Genomic DNA, 18,327 nt, shown 5'->3' with positions numbered 1-18,327 from the left:
TTTGTCAAACCTTTAGATCTCATTAATCACGTGACAAGGAACGGAGCTGAATTGTAAACGTCTCTTCACTTGTAAACCTCTCTTCACAACTGTAAATGATTTGGATTCGATGCATCGCTACACACCCGCACATTCTGATTGGTATTTGCTATCGGTCACCTAGTACCAACAGTTCTTTCACGCCTTCACTTCATGAAGCCTTAAATATGTTTCAGATAAATACGTTTCAACGTTTCAGAGCTTGTATTAACAACTCACCCTGATAACTTTACCCCTGTCACCTTATTGCGCGGTTTGAGCGACCACCTCACAGTACATATTTCGTTTCGTTGCAACGTACTAAAGAAACAAAAAAAAATCGAAAAACACTTACACTCCATGATAAAGGGGACTATGTCAGCATGAACCGAGAATTATCTGAGTACTTCGATACGTTCGTCGCTAACCTTCAACTAAATTCTCTCGAGTAGAACTGGCTGTTTTTTTCAAAGCAGAGATGCACCGCCCTTATACGTCTTTACATCCCCAGCATTACAATAACAGAAAGAACAACAACACCATGGTTTAATGGTTTAATGTTATCCTCAAACGACTAAATAATAAGAAAAAACGGCTGTTTCGATCAGCCAAACGATCTAATTCTTCTTGCACATCGCAGAAGTATTACGCAGTCGAGAAATAATATGACAAGTTAACCTCTCAAACTAAACACAAGTTTCTTTCTACCACTTTACCAGCTATGCCGCAAAGTAACCCGAAGCGATTTTGGAAAACTTAATCCTAATCAACGGAATGAGATACCACTTATCAATAGCTCCGGACTTCCGATCCCTGAGACTGAGGTTGCAGATATTCTTAACACAACATTTAGTTTTTACTAATGAATTACTTGACGGCTTGACCGATCCACCATACTTCGCATATCCGTTCATGCAGAATATCACATTCGATCCCATCGACATTGTCAAAGTAATTGAATCATTGAAGAACTCGTCATCTACAGCAGTAGACGGTATCAATGCCAAAGTGCTAAAAATACTAAACACATGTGTAGCCTGTTTTTATCACTCATATTCCAGGAATCGCTTAACAGCGCTTCAATTTTACATGACTGGCAGGTGGGCAAGGTCATCCCAGTCTTCAAGAAAGGAAGCCGATCATCACCGAGTAACTACCGCCCTATTTCCATAACAAGCGTGTCTTGTAAAATAATGAAACACATTTTATACTCGCATATTGCTAACTTCCTAACATCCGTCATTTTTTTTCTTCCAAGTCAACACGGTTTCCGCAAAAATTATTCCTCTGACACCCAACTAGCTCTTTTCTTGCACGACTTACATTTAAACCTAGATCGTAACATCCCGACTTGCACAATAATTTTAGATTTCGAAGAGGCATTCGGTAAGGTCCTTCATGGTCGTCTCTTAATAAAGTTATCGCGTCTTAACATTCATCCTTGTGTTCGAAGCTGGATTCGAGGGTTTTTAACTAACCGTCAGCAGTTCGTATACGCTAACTCACACTCTTCATCGTTAGCACCCGTGCTTTCAGGCGTACCTCAAGGTACCGTACTTGGTCCCCTCCTTTTCTTAATATACATCAATGACCTACCTTCTAATATTTCTTCTCAAATCCGACTCTTCGCTGATGATTGTGTGGTTTACCGAGCAGTTACTAACCCCAGCGACCATTTGGCGTTAAAAAATCGCCTATCGCGCATATAAAACTGGTGTGCCACTTGGCTCATGTCATTAAATGTAGCTAAAACCGTGTTAATGTCTATTCATCGTCGTAATTACGATATCCATAATTATAGCATCAATAACACGCAGATTGCAACAACTGATTAATTCAAATATCTTGGTGTGTACATCTCGCGTGACTTAACTTGGACCTGTCATGTTAACCACATAATAAATTCTGCTAATCCTACTCTAGGTTATCTACGCCGTTACCGTTTCCTCGCTGCGCCTCCTATTAAACAACCTGCTTTTCTAACCTTCGTGCGGCCCAAGCTGGAGTATGCCGATGCTATTTTTGACCCCCCCCCCCCACAATAACCTTATTAATGCCCTCGATTCGGTTCAGAACCGCGCGACACGATTGATCCTGTCAACTTATCCGTACTCACCCCCCCCCCCCCCCCCCCCAATTCAAGCATCTCAGCACTAAAAGCCCAAATAAACCTACCCTCTCTAGCCTCCCGCCGTAGAATAGCACGTCTTAATCTTTTTCATAATTTTTTTAATTATTTGCTTTTTGACAAGCCGTACATAAAAACAGCACATTGCATTGCCCCCACCAGTCACTCTAACACAGTATATCCTCAACAAGCCCATACCGTTACTTTTCAGCAATCATTTTTTCTGTGCACAACACGAGACTGGAATGGCCTGCCCGCCGAAGTTGCCACTATCATCGACCCACTTGCATTCAAGCGACTCATCCGAAATAAACCTTTGTAATTTGTAGTATCTATCTTTGTCACTAACGCCCCCCCCCCCCTCCCTCATGTAATGTCTCAACAGAGACCTTAGAGGAAATAAATAAATAAATAAATAAATAAATAAATAAATAAATAAATAAATAAATTAGATGAGCTTGCTGCGAACGGAGTGACTACAGCTACGAAGCGCTATAGATACACCCTCCGCAGCATATTACGCGCATAGGCCCCAATCTTGGGATTTCAGCGGTCGATGCACCGTCGTCTTCGGTCGAAGCCGCAACGACATCGTGACGTCATGAGGCTGCTGCAGGGGACAGGCGACGCCGGAACCGTTAGTATACTACGTACAGCGTCGAAACTGAGGACGGTGGAGCAGTTCTTAATCGATGAAGTCGCTCTTTTCGAAGGCCTCCCGCCTATACGGCCGATTTTCTGGGGCAGCCTTCTCCGTCATTAATTTGACGCCTCGCGCGTTAGGTATTGTCGCTTCCGTGCTTGCGTGAACCACCCCGCTGCCTTTGCACATAGTCATTGCTCCTCGCAACCACGTGGTGATGCAGCTGAAAGTGACATGTGCCTCTGTTCAGAGCCCCTCGTTCAATGGACGACGTACGAGCCCGCTCTGGTTAAGGAACTTCGCGCTATCCATTAAACGCGGGTCCCTCAGAAGCGCGGCGTCAAGAATCTTGCTATTCTTAACGGCCTGTGGAAATTTACCAAAATTATAAAGGGACGCGAATAATGTTTCACAATATTTGAAGCATTGCGCAGCCGTAATTTTCCACGTGATCGCTAGGTCCGTTAAGTGTAAATTGACTGGGTGCAACCAAGTTCTTCCGTACAAACTTCGTGAATAGGTGGAAACACAAGTAATAACACTTGAGGTTCATGAAACAAGGATATAGCCGGCGCCGCATTCGAGCGCAAGTACTTTTTTTTAGCGTGTCAATATAAAAGGGAGTTCGTCAGTGTAAGAAAACTTATGTTCGGATAATCTCAAATGGCACTAAATTAAGAAAACACGCAGACCGAACTGCTAGTCACTTGACTGAATTCCTTGGAAATAAATTGAACGGGACGTGCAAAATTGGACGACGTGCTCAGACGTATTGAGACGAAAACGAAGCCGCGCCTGAAGAATCCGTTCCTTAGTGATTTCCAGCGCAATCATTTAAATGCAGAACAAGGGCTGGCTCGCGCACAAGTTGCACCACAAGGGGGTACTTGAACCGTGTATGAATATATCGAGGCTGAAAGTGCGATCATCGGCTCCTTTCAGAGGGTGTGTGAAGGTAGAACGATCATATGCGTTGCTGTTGGGGGACCTGAACTCTTGGCACGGTAAGTAAAGCATCGCATAAAAGCGAAACGCATTTCACCCCGTGGTAGCGGAGTTACCAATTATCATGACTGCCATGGCGTAAAATTGGCACGGTGCTCTCAACAGTGGATCTCAGCAAAAGGGGGTGGTGTACTGATTGATCTTGACAATTCATTGAGATGTGTTCAGCGCAACGACACAGAAAGTGTACCAGAGTCGATTTGGCTATAAATCTGCCTAGCGCGCTGTGAAAAGTTGGTTATTAGATCTTTCTACGTACAGCCGAATATTTCCCCTATTTTGTTTGATGGGGTCAGCTGTTCTATTACCCGCGCGGTGGTGGCTTAGCGGCTTTGGTGTTGCGCTGCTAAGCACAAGGTCGTGGGATCGGATCCCGGCCATGGCGACCACATTTCGATGAGGGCGACATGCAAAAATGCCTCTGTCCCGTGCATTGGGGGCACGTTAAAGTTCCCCTGGGGATATAAATTATTCCGGAGTCCCCTACTACTGCGTGCCTCAGAATCGTATCGTTGTGTTGGCACATAACACACAAGAATTCAATTCAGTACAATTAAAGTAAGTTCAACTGTTCTATTAGAAGTGTAATATCTTTCCATAGCAAGCACAGAGTAATCCTTCTTGGAGATTTTAATACACCTGGAATTAATTGGTACACGCTTAGAATTTCTCATTGCAATCGCTAGATACAGGAGAAATGAAGCCTGTTGTTGGACCTTCTGTCCTTCTGTTCCCTTCAGCAGCATAACTTGATCGCCAGTTCCTGTGGCAACGTCTTAGACCTTGGCCTCTCGAATGATCAAGATTTGGATGTCTCTAGTTCTGGCATGCCTCTTGTGCGCCCCGACAATTTTAACCCGTCAATAACGATAACTGCCTCTGTGTCGGCTTTGAGCCAGAGCTCCTCCAGTGGCCTCCATGAATCCTCTCGTTTTGCTTTCAAGAGTGGCGATTATGTTGACCTGTATGATTGCTTATGCACCACCGATTGGTCCCTGGTGACAGACAAAATCAATGTTGATGACAAAATAGGTCTGTTTACGTAGCTAGGTTTGAGCGCTAGTCTCAAATAAATTCCCAGTACGGACCTAAACGCTCTAATTATTCCCACTGGTTTTCACCTGAACTTATAACTGCCCTGAAGTACAAAGATTGCGCGCACCAACAATTCAAAAGTCCTGTGGCTAATGAGTGGAGAAAATAATTCAGATCTTTTCGGACTCTCTCCAAATGCCTCAATTAGCGTGATCACGACTCATATACTGCGTTCTTGGAAAATAGCGCCTCCGACCGGCTGGCCGAATCGGAAGGTGTAAATGGAGGTATATCCGCAAGCTCTCTACTAGACGTGTAGAGTGTTTTCGCTTGATCGACTCCAGCGGAGTAGAAGGCCAAGCAGTTATGGGATGTTTTGCTGCCCATTCCTCGCCCTTACATAAAGCTTCAGGTTTCAACGCTGGTGTCAGTCCGCAGCGCACGGCGGTTCATACATCTAGTGTTGTGTGTTTTGATGAAAAATTCATCAGAAAATGGCTTAAGCGCTGGAAGCCTTCCCTATACTACGGCTATGTTGGCATCTCTTCTGCAATTTGCAAATAATTTAAAACACATAACATCAGAATGGACCACATATAAACACGGCAAGTACGAGGAACCTTTATGTCTGTGGATGACTAACGCCGTACTTACAGCTATAAAGGAAAATGATTGATTGTACCAAAAATAAATAAAGAAATAGAAAGATAACAAATATTATCTGGAAAATTTTTGAATCTCTCGTGACCATGTAGGGGCTCTAACCTGGAGACGGAAAAAAGAATACAACACTTTTTTAATACAACAAGCAGAAGGCAATACTATAAATATGTGGGAGGTTGTAAAACGCGTAATTCATTAGCCGGTCAAAAATGAAATCACCCCTGAACAGGTTGATGCCAAATGTGCTGAAACTTATAATGCATACTTTAATACCATTGGTCCGGAGTTAGCTGACCGTATTCCAGCTAGTGAGAACAATGCCAATTACCCGGCCATCCTTAGTGCGTTTTGCATGGAGCAGGTGGACGAGCATACGGTAACCTCGACTGTATCAGGCATGCCATGCTACAAAGGTGCTGGTCATGATGGCATTACCGCAAAAGCTTTGAAAGAAAGCACTGATGTTCTCGCGCCACTAAACACAAAAATATTTAACAACTCCATGAGCCGAGGCACATACCCTCACACTTTAAAGATCGCAAGAGTTTTTCGTTGATATAAAAGGGGTGACTTCAATGACCCTGGAAGCTATCGGCGTATCTGTGTGCTCAGGATTATTAACAGTGTATTTGAGAAGATCACTGCGGCTCCGTTAAAACGCTATCTAAACGCATACAAGCTGCTAACATATTCCCAACATGGATTCCGAGCCAATCGATAAACATCATCAGCAGTGTTAGAACTAACTCAGAGTATGAAAACATCACCGCACAAAAATGAAATTGCGGTAGCGATATTTTTAGACTTAAAGAGGCCTTCGACAGAGCCATTCACTCCATACTCTCACTCCAAAATTACAGATATACGGAATTAGCGAAACTACTAGGGGCCTCTTTTCTAGCTGCTTAAGCGGTCTAAAGCAATATGTGACTTTTCGCTCCTTTTCTTCTCAATCCAACGCTATTGTTACAGGTGTTCCGCAAGGATCAGTTTTGGAGCCCATACTCTACTCGCTTCCACCAGCACCGATATCATCAAAAGGTGTCATTTACACTTACAATGCCGTACTAATCGTTTCAGGTACATCCCTTATTGAATTGCAGACGAGTATAAATCACGAGTTATCAAACATATCAACTTGACAATTAACGCTAAACAAAGACAAGACGAAATACCTGGTATTCTACTCCCGATATTCCAAACGTGACACAAAAGGTATGCAAATTTATCTTGAAGGTGATACTATAAAATATTTAGACACCACAGAATACCTGTAAGTGTTATTATATTGCCAACTAAACTGGAGACTACATATATCCAGTATATGAGCGCGATTAGCTTCTGCTTCTGCTTGCTATGTACTAATTAAATGTAGAGCATGTTTTATTCTTAACATACATAAGGGTACATACTTTTCTCTCTTACATTGTCACATCATACACTGCTGTAAATAACGGGCTGGTACATATAAAATCTGCATAGATCCCGTTGGTCGGTTACAAGAAAGGGCCTTGTACATTATAACATGCACAGGCTCACTTAATGATAACACCGTGCTATTCAGTCGTCTCGGCATGTTACCATTTCTCCTGGCACCCGAAATGAAAGTTGCAATTTTTATTAACAACATTATACATGGAAATAACTCACTGTCGCGATGCTTGTTCGTTATACTATCGAAATACGAGGAATGCAACAAATATCAATTTTAACTTACCAGTCTCTCGTAACACGTGTGGTCAACGACTGATTGAGTTTCCTGGTGCCAAAATCTGGAATTCAGTACCTCATGACGAGAAAATCTCAAACAATTTTGTATTTTCTGTCAAAAAGCTGTAGCTCTTTAAAATTACGTGATTCTCTTTTTTTTCGGTATACTTCGCAATTCGTTATAGTATCTGTTTCAACACTTCTCAAACACTTGGACATGAACTTTTTTTTCGTGTATTATACTTTTATCGATATTATACTGTTTTTTGTTTGTTTTGTGCATGTGAGATCGCCTAACTGTTTTAAGTTTGTCACTACGAAGTAGATATCTACTAAATTTTGTAGCTGCTGAAGTATGTATCTTGTCTATGCGCCCACACTAGCCTTTGGCTATGTGGCCAACAGCTTTTTGCACAAATTCATGTGTGAATGACAGATAAATGAAAATGAAATGAAAAAAAAACGAAAATTATAAAAGCTAACGGCAGTATATTTGCCCCAGTATTGACTATGTTTAATAACGCTCTGAATACTTCCAATTTCGCTCACATGTGGAAAGCTGCTCGTGATTTTCCTGTATTTAAGTATTGCTGTAAAACAGATGTCTCAAATTATCGCGCAACTTCTCTTCCCTTTGTGAAGCCTAAGGTTTTTGAGCTTGCTCTTCACAACACACTGTCTTTTACTTTGAAGAACTCATTGATTCCGAATCAACATGGACTTCTTATCAGCCCGTCCGAACCGGTGCTTCAAAGGGGGCAAGATTACAAAAACGGCGCCGAATAAAACAACACACGAAGAAGGGAAACACGAGACAATACGCCTACGTGCTGTCTCGTGTTTCCCTTCTTCGTGTGTTGTTTTATTCGGCGCCGTTTTTGTGATCATGCTTAACCAACTAGCCCACCAACACATGCTCAGTTAATGCAAAGGGGGCAAGTTGACACCGTTTACTGCGACCTCAGCAAAGCTTTCGATCTAGTCAGCCACTCACTGCCTCTGATCAAGCTTGTACACTTTGGTGTTGACCGGTCAGTCGTCAATCTCTTGCGCAGTTATCTTCTTGATAGGTCATGTTATGCTAACGTCAGCGGCCAAACGTCTTCTTTCTACATGGCAATTGGCGGGGTCCCCCAAGGATCAGTATTAGGACGACTCCTTCTTTTTATCTGTATTAATGAAGGTATTTCCGCTATTCGGAACTATTCTTCTCTTCTATATGCGGATGACATCAAGATTTTGAAGAAAATTCACGCTGTTGATGACTCTCGCACACTGCAGTCGAAACTGTTTTCTTTTTATAAATGGTGCAGAAATAACACTCTCCCCTTGAATGCTGTTAAATTGAATTCCTTCGACAGTCTTCAAAGAGAGCCGAGCCAGCGCATACGCCACATTGCAACGCGTTTAGTGTGAAAAGTGTAAGGTTGTATCAAAACGTACACCGAGATCATTGATCTCAAGACCTCACACAACGGTACGAAATCTAGAGGATAAGAAAAGGACATGCTTGCAAAGTCATGATCTTGGTCTTTTCCTGTAGCGTTTCGCAAGTTGTACACAACAATCCGTCTTCTTCAAATCGTATGCGGGTCGGTCGTCTGGAACGACTTTTCTAGATCCGATAGTGACAGTGTAGATCGGATTCAGAAAAAAGTTTCTAGGCAGATATCATCACCGCTTTATAACACGGACACTGGACCTTGTTCTAGCAGTGCTGGATTATTGTCGCTACCTTTACTTCATTGCCGACGCGATCGCGCTGACCTTCTTTTTCTTTTCAAATTCCTTCACGGTATCCTCACTTGCCTAGAACTGTTCAGTTGTAACATGTCTCGTATTTCGCGCAAGATCACCAGAGAACACAGGCCTTTCCATGTTCCTGCCTGTCATCAGAACATTCAAGCGTACACAAAATACAGAGTCCTTATAACGCTTATTTTCTTTATCTTCGTATTTTTTCATAACTCGTTGTCGTTGTTCTTTCCCGAGCTTTGCCTCGTTGTGTCACATTTGCATACATTGTTCAAGTGCCCTTCTTCATCATTTTTCTTTTGTGTTTGCTCTGCGCTTTGTTGTAGGTAGAGTCTTGTTTCCACAACTGTTATTTTTATTGTCTTTTTTAACATTTATATCCCCCTGCAGTTTTTTTATTTTTGTTTTTTGTTTAATGTATGCGTGTTTCAGCACTAAGGCCTTAGGGTTGTTGCTGGCCACGATAAATAAAGGATTTAATAATAATAATAATAATAATAATAATAATAATAATAATAATAATAATAATAATAATAATTTTCTTATTATTATTGCTAGTAGTGCTACTACTGTAACTTACTATGTAAACGACACGCTTGTTAGCGCTCATGAATCTAACTTGTCGACAAAACTTGGCAGGAATAATGTTCTTTTTAAATTTCCCTTTCTATGCTGTGATTAAATTGTTTTGACAACATTACAGCCGAAAACGCCCAAAATGTCAAATGCAATTTTCTGGTAGTGAGCGCAGCTGCTTCACTCTTTCCGTACCGCGCCCATTGGACATAGTTAGCCCGCTAACGATAGTTTGAAACGCCGCTCACGGACACACTGCGCTATCGTACGTGTAGGAGGAGAACTATGTTATTGCTCTAAGCAGTTCGCTTCTTTTCCGACCAGGCGGTGATTTTTGAACGCACTTTGATGTTTCGCGATCGTCGAACTAGAAAGCAAAAATGGCCGCCCGCTGTCGATTGTTCGAAACGCCGTTTTAGAGACCCTTACGCACCACTCACGGGCACACTGCCCGGTTGGACGTGAAGGAGGAGAACTACAGTTTTGTTTTCTAAGCAGCTAGGTTTTTTTTTTCCACACCAGGCGGTAATTTTTTAATGCGCTCCGAAGTTCCGTGATCGTCAAAGTAGAAAGCAAAGATGGCCGCCTCCGGGAGTGGCGCGCGCGCTTCGAAAAGGTCGCAGACTTCGCGATTCCCGTGGCTGATGGTATCGACGGATCGAGCAGCAGTGAGTCTGAGGATGCTGCCTACTCGTCGGACTCTGAGAGAGTCGACGTCGCTGACCAGCCCGGAACACCCGTGGCCGCAGGCCGACGCGCCCTACTGTAGCGCTTGCAGTTGAATTTTTGTAGTGGAATACCTGTTCTATGAAAAATTCTGGTCCTTCCGTAAATAGTGCCTATTAAACGGCAATACATTTTGCATGTCGCATAATTTTTGTAACATATTTTTCTTAGTAGATACAAGCGCGTCTTTACAAACTTTGTTCAGTTTTATCCCACAATCTTGACTCTGGCAATTTATGCCTTTTTAAGCACATACACCTCGTTATTAAAACTTTTATGCGTGAAAGTGCATTCGTTCTTCTTTTTGGTTATGTATTACGTAAAATATTTAGTGCAGTATTTTCTTGAGGAAAAAAATCTGGCGTAACCTACAAAAAACACCTATTTTTCCCATGGCAGGGAAAGATTTAAACATATTCTAAAGGCGTAGCACCGCACATGCTCTAAAGGGCCGTTGTTTATATATTCGCTCGAAATCACTCCATAAAATTAGTAAGTCGGGAACGCAATACCCTGAATCGCTCTAAGAAACATAATTCAAGACATGCACAGAACACAGTTTAACACCAACGTTTAGTAGAATAGATGCCATGTGCTTCAATGAAACCTTGCGAAATCAAACGAAAATATTTGTATTTACCTATGGTTTCCGCTGTGGTTTAAAGATTCCTGAAGTTTCTGCACTAATACATGCATTGAAACAGGCAGTGTTCACCATATGCTCACTGTCATTCAGTGGCCCGACGGAAAAAAAATGCTTATCGCTGCCAAAACTGAACCAGGGAGATCACATTCACCTTTTGGTAAGGCTGGATTCTACAGATCACCGCAACCATCTCAGCCACAGCTAGCGCAATCTTTCTTGGCGTGCACAGGCTTATATTACCACTTCCGCCAGAGTTCTTCGCAGTATATTTGAGAACTGCGATTGTGGACTTTGCTTTAATATCTTTCGAGTACCTCGAAATCTTTTGAAATGGATGTAAGCCAAAACATATTTCCGAACTACTGTTTGGGCAGTAATGCTTTCTTTTTTTCGTTTGACGTTTGCCAGACTGTCATATTTGATTCTTTTCATGGTATTAAAAAAAATATAAGACACTTGACAGCGAAAAAATACTTCTGCATGCATGATTCACGGCTACTAGAATAGAATCTATATGTTTATCCTCTTCTGAATACCGATTCCTTTCCTGTCTGCAGTTAGATATCCGTGAAGGACAGCGTTTCAGCGCATGTTTCCAAACCACGGATGCCGGACTAAGGGCTGCGGTTATGCGTATGAAGAATTTCTGACTGTGGGATATGAACGTCACCGGCCGCTTATGCATGCTCGCTTGACTTCGCTGGATCGTTTCTATTTATGCTGCAAAATTGGCGATCTGTATTGAAAAAGTCACTGACGATTACGATACTGCCTAATGCGAAATTTTAGCGCAGCGCTATATGTGTTCGCATTTCGGGATATATTGGCTGGCGTGGGACAATCAGTCTCGCGGGGCAGGTTGCAAACGGAGCGAAGTGCGGCACCACTGCCTCACTAATCTGAAGATCGCGTGGGGCCAGCGCGTGGGCGCGATTCAGGCAAGCTGCCGCCCGCAAGCCTTGCAGACGGCGCGCGCTTCTCTGGCGCCGCCTCGGAGCCGCCGTTGCCGCACTACGCTTTTTTCACGCTTTCGCCAGGCCCTCATATCCGCTCTCCGCCTCATGATTCTGCTGCACCCATCTCTCCGCTTTCCTTCTCGCGCCTCTTGCGCTGTTTCTTTTTTTTTTTCATTCACCCGCCGCCGCGCCGCATTCGCTCTCATCTTTCGCTGTGCTCGTTCTCTCGGTTACGCCAGCAACGGGCGTCTAAGAGCGTCGCTGCAAAAACAAAAAAAAAGGGAAAAAAAATGTCAAGAGAGTCAGCTAACCTAACAAAGGAATTCCCGACGGGGTACCGCTTGCCAATCGGCAACAAGGAGAAGAAGCATGTTTGAAAATAAAGTTGTTCGCTCTCTCTCGCCTTCTAAAACGCGTATAGGCTACATCGGATAAGCCCTCGGGCGGATGATAAAACGATTCCATTCAAAATACTTTCTTAGTGCGCTTCGCCAGCTGTCCGCGCAGCACTCCGCCTACATTATCACCACGATCAGTCAGTCCTGAGTGGTGGATGACAAGAAAGCAATAGAATCGATCGAAAGGAATAGTTACATTGTATCGGCCCCCGATTCCATTCAAGCGCCTTCAGCGAGGCAAACTGCAACAAGCTTCATAAGAATCAGGTGTCATGCATAGCCGCCGTGTCTGTGTTCTAAGGCATACAAAACCAGAAGAGTTACCCTGCATGCTGGTGCTATCTTCTACGTGATTAAAAGCGCCGTGGTACTCAATGACGACACTAGTGACGTCATTCGTTCTCCTGGCTATAATGAATGGGCAGCAGGGGCAAGCTTCCGCGACGTTTTTCGCTTCCCTCTTACGCAAGCTTACCACAGCAGTCGAGGCTGCTGCACTGACGACAGGGCAACGCGAAAGGGCGGCCTTTCTTTCTCTCACATAAACGGGAGCGCAGGGCACAAACTGCACAGCCATGCGCGCCTCTCCATCACGCTGATTTTTCGTCGTGGCATTACGGCCATTGTCTGCTAGAAATAGCAGAGCTGCGATGCAGGCACGAGCAGTTTTTTTTTCTGTTTACGCCGCTTATAAGCTCACCGTGCCTCGCTGCATACTCTCTGAGGCCGCAGAACGGGAGGCCGCTGTGTTCCGCAATTCACGTTGTGTGGGACGCTCCTACGTCGCTTGCTGCTGCCACCGGTGAACAGCGTTCCTTTATACGCCCGAAGCAATGCACCGTCCACTTTTGTTGCAGCTTGGAGACAGCGGGCCGTCAATTATTTCCCAGAAAAACCGCGCAAGGACGATTAACTCTTTTTTTTTTATTATTGAAGTGAATGTTGGGAGAGGTTGGCGCCTTTATGGTGGCACCGGCTCCTTGTCACTTGGCAAACGAAACAAATTTGCGTAAAAAGGGAGATCTTGTTGCAAGCTAATGGTACAACCGCGGCCATTGGCGCCATCTGTTAGAACGTGCCGGAATGCTTCCTTTTCCGGCCTTCCATTATTCTCGTCGCCGACCGGTTGCCCAAGATTGTTAAAGAGTCCGGTCGCGGAAGTTTGCCTGTTCGAGCCGCAGTTAAGCGCTTTGTCTGTCGCACCGGCAACAGCAGGCCAGTTGGTGGATTGCGCAGGTGAGTATCATAGTATTATTTTTCGTTCTGGTTTCTCTGCAGAGGCCCGGTGTACAACAGTGAGGCCACGCTGACCATTTCGGCACGACGAGCTTTTTACCGGAAGTCACGAAAAACCGGAAACTGTTCCGGATAAACGGCGCCGCCGCAGCTGGCTTTGCTATAAGAAGGCTGCAGTCGCTGCAGGGAGAAAGTGACAGAGTTCGATACCCACATCGAGCTTTGATACCCGCACAATCGAGCTTTGTTTCCCACTGCAGGTTGGTCTAGCGGCTTTCTCGTACCTTGGTTTCGTGTCCTGTCGTCCTACTTTCTTTCTGACCCACAGCCACACGCGCACACACACGCACATCCTTCTTTTATTCGGAATAATCGGGCAGTGCACGGCTATCCCGAAAGAAATTCAGTTTTGTTCGGTGCAATAATGCATCTTTAGTGCGTACACGTCACTTTGACGCGGTGACTTCTCGCGGTTTCGTGACGTCCCGTGACAGACCGACGAAGTAGGCGCCACCGAAAAAATTATCCCGTATATATCTCAAGACTCAGGTTACCCATTAAATTGAGCACTGTACGAGTTGTTAGCTGAAGATGGCGCCACATTCAACTATCTTGTACTTGGCTCTCACAGGAACGGAGTGTTTCATGTCAACGGTACATGAAAGAACCTACTCATGCCAACATTTTCTGCCGTCTGTGTTAGAAAAAAGTACTCTACAACAGTGCTGATTTATTTATTTATTGGAATAAACGTCTCTAAGCAACACAAAGGTTATGATAGATGCCGCGTAGTGAATGGCTTCGGAATAATTGCGATTGCAAAAAAATGACCCAAAGCACGGTGCGTGATCCTTTTTCGCATTCCGTCTACATCAGAGTACTGCGGATGCGGTCGGAATCGAACCCGCGACCTAGTGCTCAATAGTACAATACCATAGCCAAGGAGCCGCTGCGATGGGTGTACAAAAAAAATGCAACCCCATGGTGTAATGCGATTGTGAAAAATCATACACGGTTCAAATGCTGACGAACACCTTCCTTTTCACTGAGCGTCAGGGGGCTCCTGAGCGGCATTAACGAGCCTACACTAACTTGTGTGCTCCCACATTCACCGCACGCTGACTCAAAACAAACATGCACATGAACTCGGATGACCTAGAACATCGGAAGAAGATTGGAAACAAGAGAATCCACAAATATAAGCTAGTTCGCTCTCATATCACGCAGTGTAGCCTCTTCAAAACGCTCTTTTATTTTGCTGCTCGCGTTATCGCCGCCTTTTCTCACACGCACTGTGCGCAGCTGGTTTCTTGTTTCTTTCACGCTGCGCTATTCGAGTATGATTGCTCGTGTTCCGTCTGGTTGTGCAAAAGAGCGCCTCCCGCCGGAGCAGTGGTCGCGCGAAGGCGCACATGTGTGCCGCGGAGCCTGAAGCGAAGCCAATATATGGACGCATTTTCATTTCGCGAGAAAATCCGGAGCTCATTTGAATGATTTAGGCCTGCGCACGCGCCCCTGATTGCGGTGAATGTAAGGCGCCCCTAACACCGCTCACGGCGGGCCGCCAAACTCGTTAGGAACGTGTAACCGTATTCCGAGGCCGTTGCGACGGGGCCTTCTTGCCTGGTCACTCTTTTTTTTTTTTTGCCTTTTCGTCGATTTACACTTCGCTCCTAGCCTCTGCGCTACGCATGCGCGAACACTTCTAATGAGGCACAGCGCGCAGAGTTTTCGTCGAGGGTTCCCGCTGGAAGCGGACTTTCGACACGGGTTGATGTGCATTCCAAATATGCATTCCTTGAAATGGCTCTTAAGGCCCCTCCGTTTTTGTTGAGAATCATTCCTGGGAATGCTGGCGCAATTAAGGCGGGCTTCCAGCGTGCAGCTTACGTGAAGGAGTCGGCGGTTATTTCTCGACAAACGGTAAAACGATTAGCATTATCGGAGCCGACGACGGAGTGACGAGCTCGGGGGAGGCTGTCTATTTTGGGCAAAGGAAACGAATCAAAAAGCTAAAGTGGGGCTCCGAGAAGAAAGAACGTTATGCTGATCTTCGTGCGTCGTTTGTAGAGCGTTCTTGCTTTTTCTTTTCCAACGCAGGATTATATTTTGTGAAGGAGCAATTATCACGAAAAACGTTGCGAAAAAGAAAGTTGTGCTTTGAATCGCGCGCATAAATGAATGCGCCGGGATTCTGTACAATACGACCCAACTTCAAGTGTAGAACGCTCTGGCTACAAATGAATAATGGGCGATAAGAACACACTTAAGGAAGCAAGTCCTAAACATTATACAGCTGCTCCTTTATTATAAATAAAATTCTGGGGTTTTACGTGCTAAAACCACGATATGATTACGAGGTACGCCGTAAAGTGAGGGACACGAGATTAATTTTCACTACTTTTAAGGTTCTTTAATGTTCACGTAAATATGAGTTCACGAGCGTTTTTTTCGTTTTGGCCCCAACAGTATGCAACCGCGTGATCGGAATCACGCCCCGCTTTCTCGAGTTTACCAGTGCAACGCCATAACCACTAAGCTACCACCGCGGGTCTCCTTCATTTTTATTTTGTTTTGCGTGTGTGTGTAACAACGATTTATCGAAAAAGGCTTGCAGCTTAACGTATATTAAGCTACGAGCCACCTTCCTCTACGGGCGTTCGTGTGCGGCTTATTGCAACATTTTGACGAATATTTGGATTCGCACAGTGTAAGCGCGCAAGTATTCCCCCACAGAAATCCCAGTACCAAATGCATCCAGGTCGACTTAACATTTGCAGTTTTAGTTGTGCTCAGAATTGCCCTTTCACTTCGTTCGGTTATTTGGAGCCCTGATGCACGTACTGACGTCGTTTATTTTCGATTTCGCCGTATCTCTGAAATTATTTCGAGAGCAATAATGCGATAACACAAAAAAGAGGGACAGAGAATTTGGCAGAAAAAAAATATTGACTCATTGAACGACGGTGACTGAACGTGAAACCGCTTGATTCATGCACACCCACAAACGCTTTCAAACACAACGATTTCTACGGTAAGAGCGCGTGGATGCACTTGCGCAACAAGTGAGGCTGAACGAATGAAATGTTGCTTCATTGTTTGAGGACGACCATTTATACTGTATCTTAGAGACTTAAGATCCTTACTCAGTGTTAGTTGGGTAATTTTCGATTGGTAGCCGACATTGAGATTACTTCTTTTCCTTCTTCATTCCTTTCCGCCGCCTCCCCTCGCCGTTTTTTTCTGTTTGTTTGTTTTCGCGCGTTAGTTTCACTTTAGTCGTGCTGTCATGCAGGAAAATCGCCGCACGTGGTTTTTATGTAATCCGCGCTCATGCGGGTCCTTCTCCTCACGGTCGCAGGGGTTTTGTCCGTATTAAGGTATGGTATAGCTGTCCGCGAATTGTTCTCCTGTAAGTTCATAGAAGTAAGCATGAGTTTCACTAATGAGAAATTCCGCGTGCCTTAGCCAGTGCTCGGCTTTGTATGGTATACAAGAAAATCGGTGCTTCACTACAAAAAAAAAGTGCTTTCATCGCCATCACACTACTCGACATAACGACAGCCCAACCAGCATTAGCTCTACTCAATGCTTATAGCATATCCAGCAGCTGTGCTCATAAATAATCGTTTCAGCGTTGAAAAAGTGGAAGAGTGAAAAGAAAGAAAAAAGAAATTCCGGCCACGATGCGCGGCTCGCAGTCTACACCGTTCTGCGCCGCCGAACGCGTTGCCGGAGTTTTACGAAAATGCGCCCCCAATTCCCGCCTGGCCGTGGACGGTGGCCAGCGGACCAGAAGCGCGTTGCGAGCCCCGGCGCGCGCCGGCACTCGTAATCTGTCGAGCATCGCGAGCAGCTTGACGCCGGATTGCGCAACGGAGACATTTCTCGCGGGAGAGCGAGGAGCAGCGGGCACGTCAGTCCCCATCATGCTCGCGAGTGACCTTCTCGCCGTCAACGTGTCGGACCCGGCAACGCGTGCGCTGCTTTACAGACGCGCGGTCCTTTCCATTTATAGTACGCGTGAAAATTCCGGCGAGCGAGCGAACGGCAGGGAGCGTACGTCGAAAGCCATAGCAATTCGCTGCCGCACTGTCCGAAACCTCTCCTGCATCGTCGCTGCCTGTCCTTCATATCGCTGCTTTTATTTTCGCGGGGACGGCATTGCGCAACACGTCGGTGGCGAGGCAAGGCCAACTTGGGGCGCATTCACTCTCTGCCCGAAGTCGAGGAAGGAAGAAGGAGGGCCTCCTTCCGGAATAATCGAATCAGCCGCGCGGGTCCATGGCGCACTACCTGTCAGCAGCAGCGGGCGAACACTGCGCCCAGCCGAGGGGGTTTGTTGACCTCGCGGCCGTATATCCTCGCCTCTATATTGCTTATCGGCCAGCCGAGGAGAATCGACGGGTAATTCGGGCCTCGGATGGCTGCCTTCATATTGTTCGCGAAAAGCTTGACGAGTAGAGAACGAACAAACAAGAATAACGCGCAGTGGCATGCGCGGGTGAGGCTACACGCGCTCTCGTTTAGCACTTGTCGATTCTCTTTTTATTCGCTTTTACTTTATCCTCCAGAGTAAAATGGGCGTATTTGGCGCACTGTCGGCATCACTTTGTCCGAGCGTCGTGTAACACGTTCGACCAGCCTGTCCAACGTATTGGGAATATGTCAATAAAAATTATTCTATAGCTGCGGATACGACAAAAGAGCATTAAAACAGTGAATATAGCAGATAGCAGCAAGTATAGGGCAGCACCGTAACAAAGGCATATTTCAGGTTACCACTGTACTAGTTGGTGATAAAAAAAAAAGAAAGGATCTCTCGCAGGGGG

General features: G+C 45.1%; 1 protein-coding gene across 10 annotated transcripts in view; it reads left to right on the top strand.

Moving 5' to 3' along the window:
- The window catches only part of LOC135902899 (neuropeptide F receptor-like), a 424,407-nt gene that overhangs the window by 336,072 nt on the left and 70,008 nt on the right, over positions 1 to 18,327 (top strand). For 2 of the 10 annotated variants that reach the window (XM_065433215.1, XM_065433216.1), the window contains exon 1: positions 13,378 to 13,495. The exons of 7 other annotated variants lie outside the window; for them this stretch is intronic. The gene's annotated coding sequence lies outside the window, so the exon portion shown is untranslated. Of the gene's footprint in view, positions 1 to 13,377; positions 13,496 to 13,537; positions 13,745 to 18,327 lie in introns of those variants that run through there. One more of the 10 variants, XR_011511175.1, reaches the window with a different exon arrangement.

The sequence above is a fragment of the Dermacentor albipictus genome, chromosome 1 (genome assembly GCF_038994185.2).
Source record: "Dermacentor albipictus isolate Rhodes 1998 colony chromosome 1, USDA_Dalb.pri_finalv2, whole genome shotgun sequence".
Taxonomy (NCBI): domain Eukaryota; kingdom Metazoa; phylum Arthropoda; class Arachnida; order Ixodida; family Ixodidae; genus Dermacentor; species Dermacentor albipictus.
The sequence above is the reverse complement of the archived record's forward strand: the minus strand, read 5'-3'. Positions and strand labels throughout refer to the sequence as shown.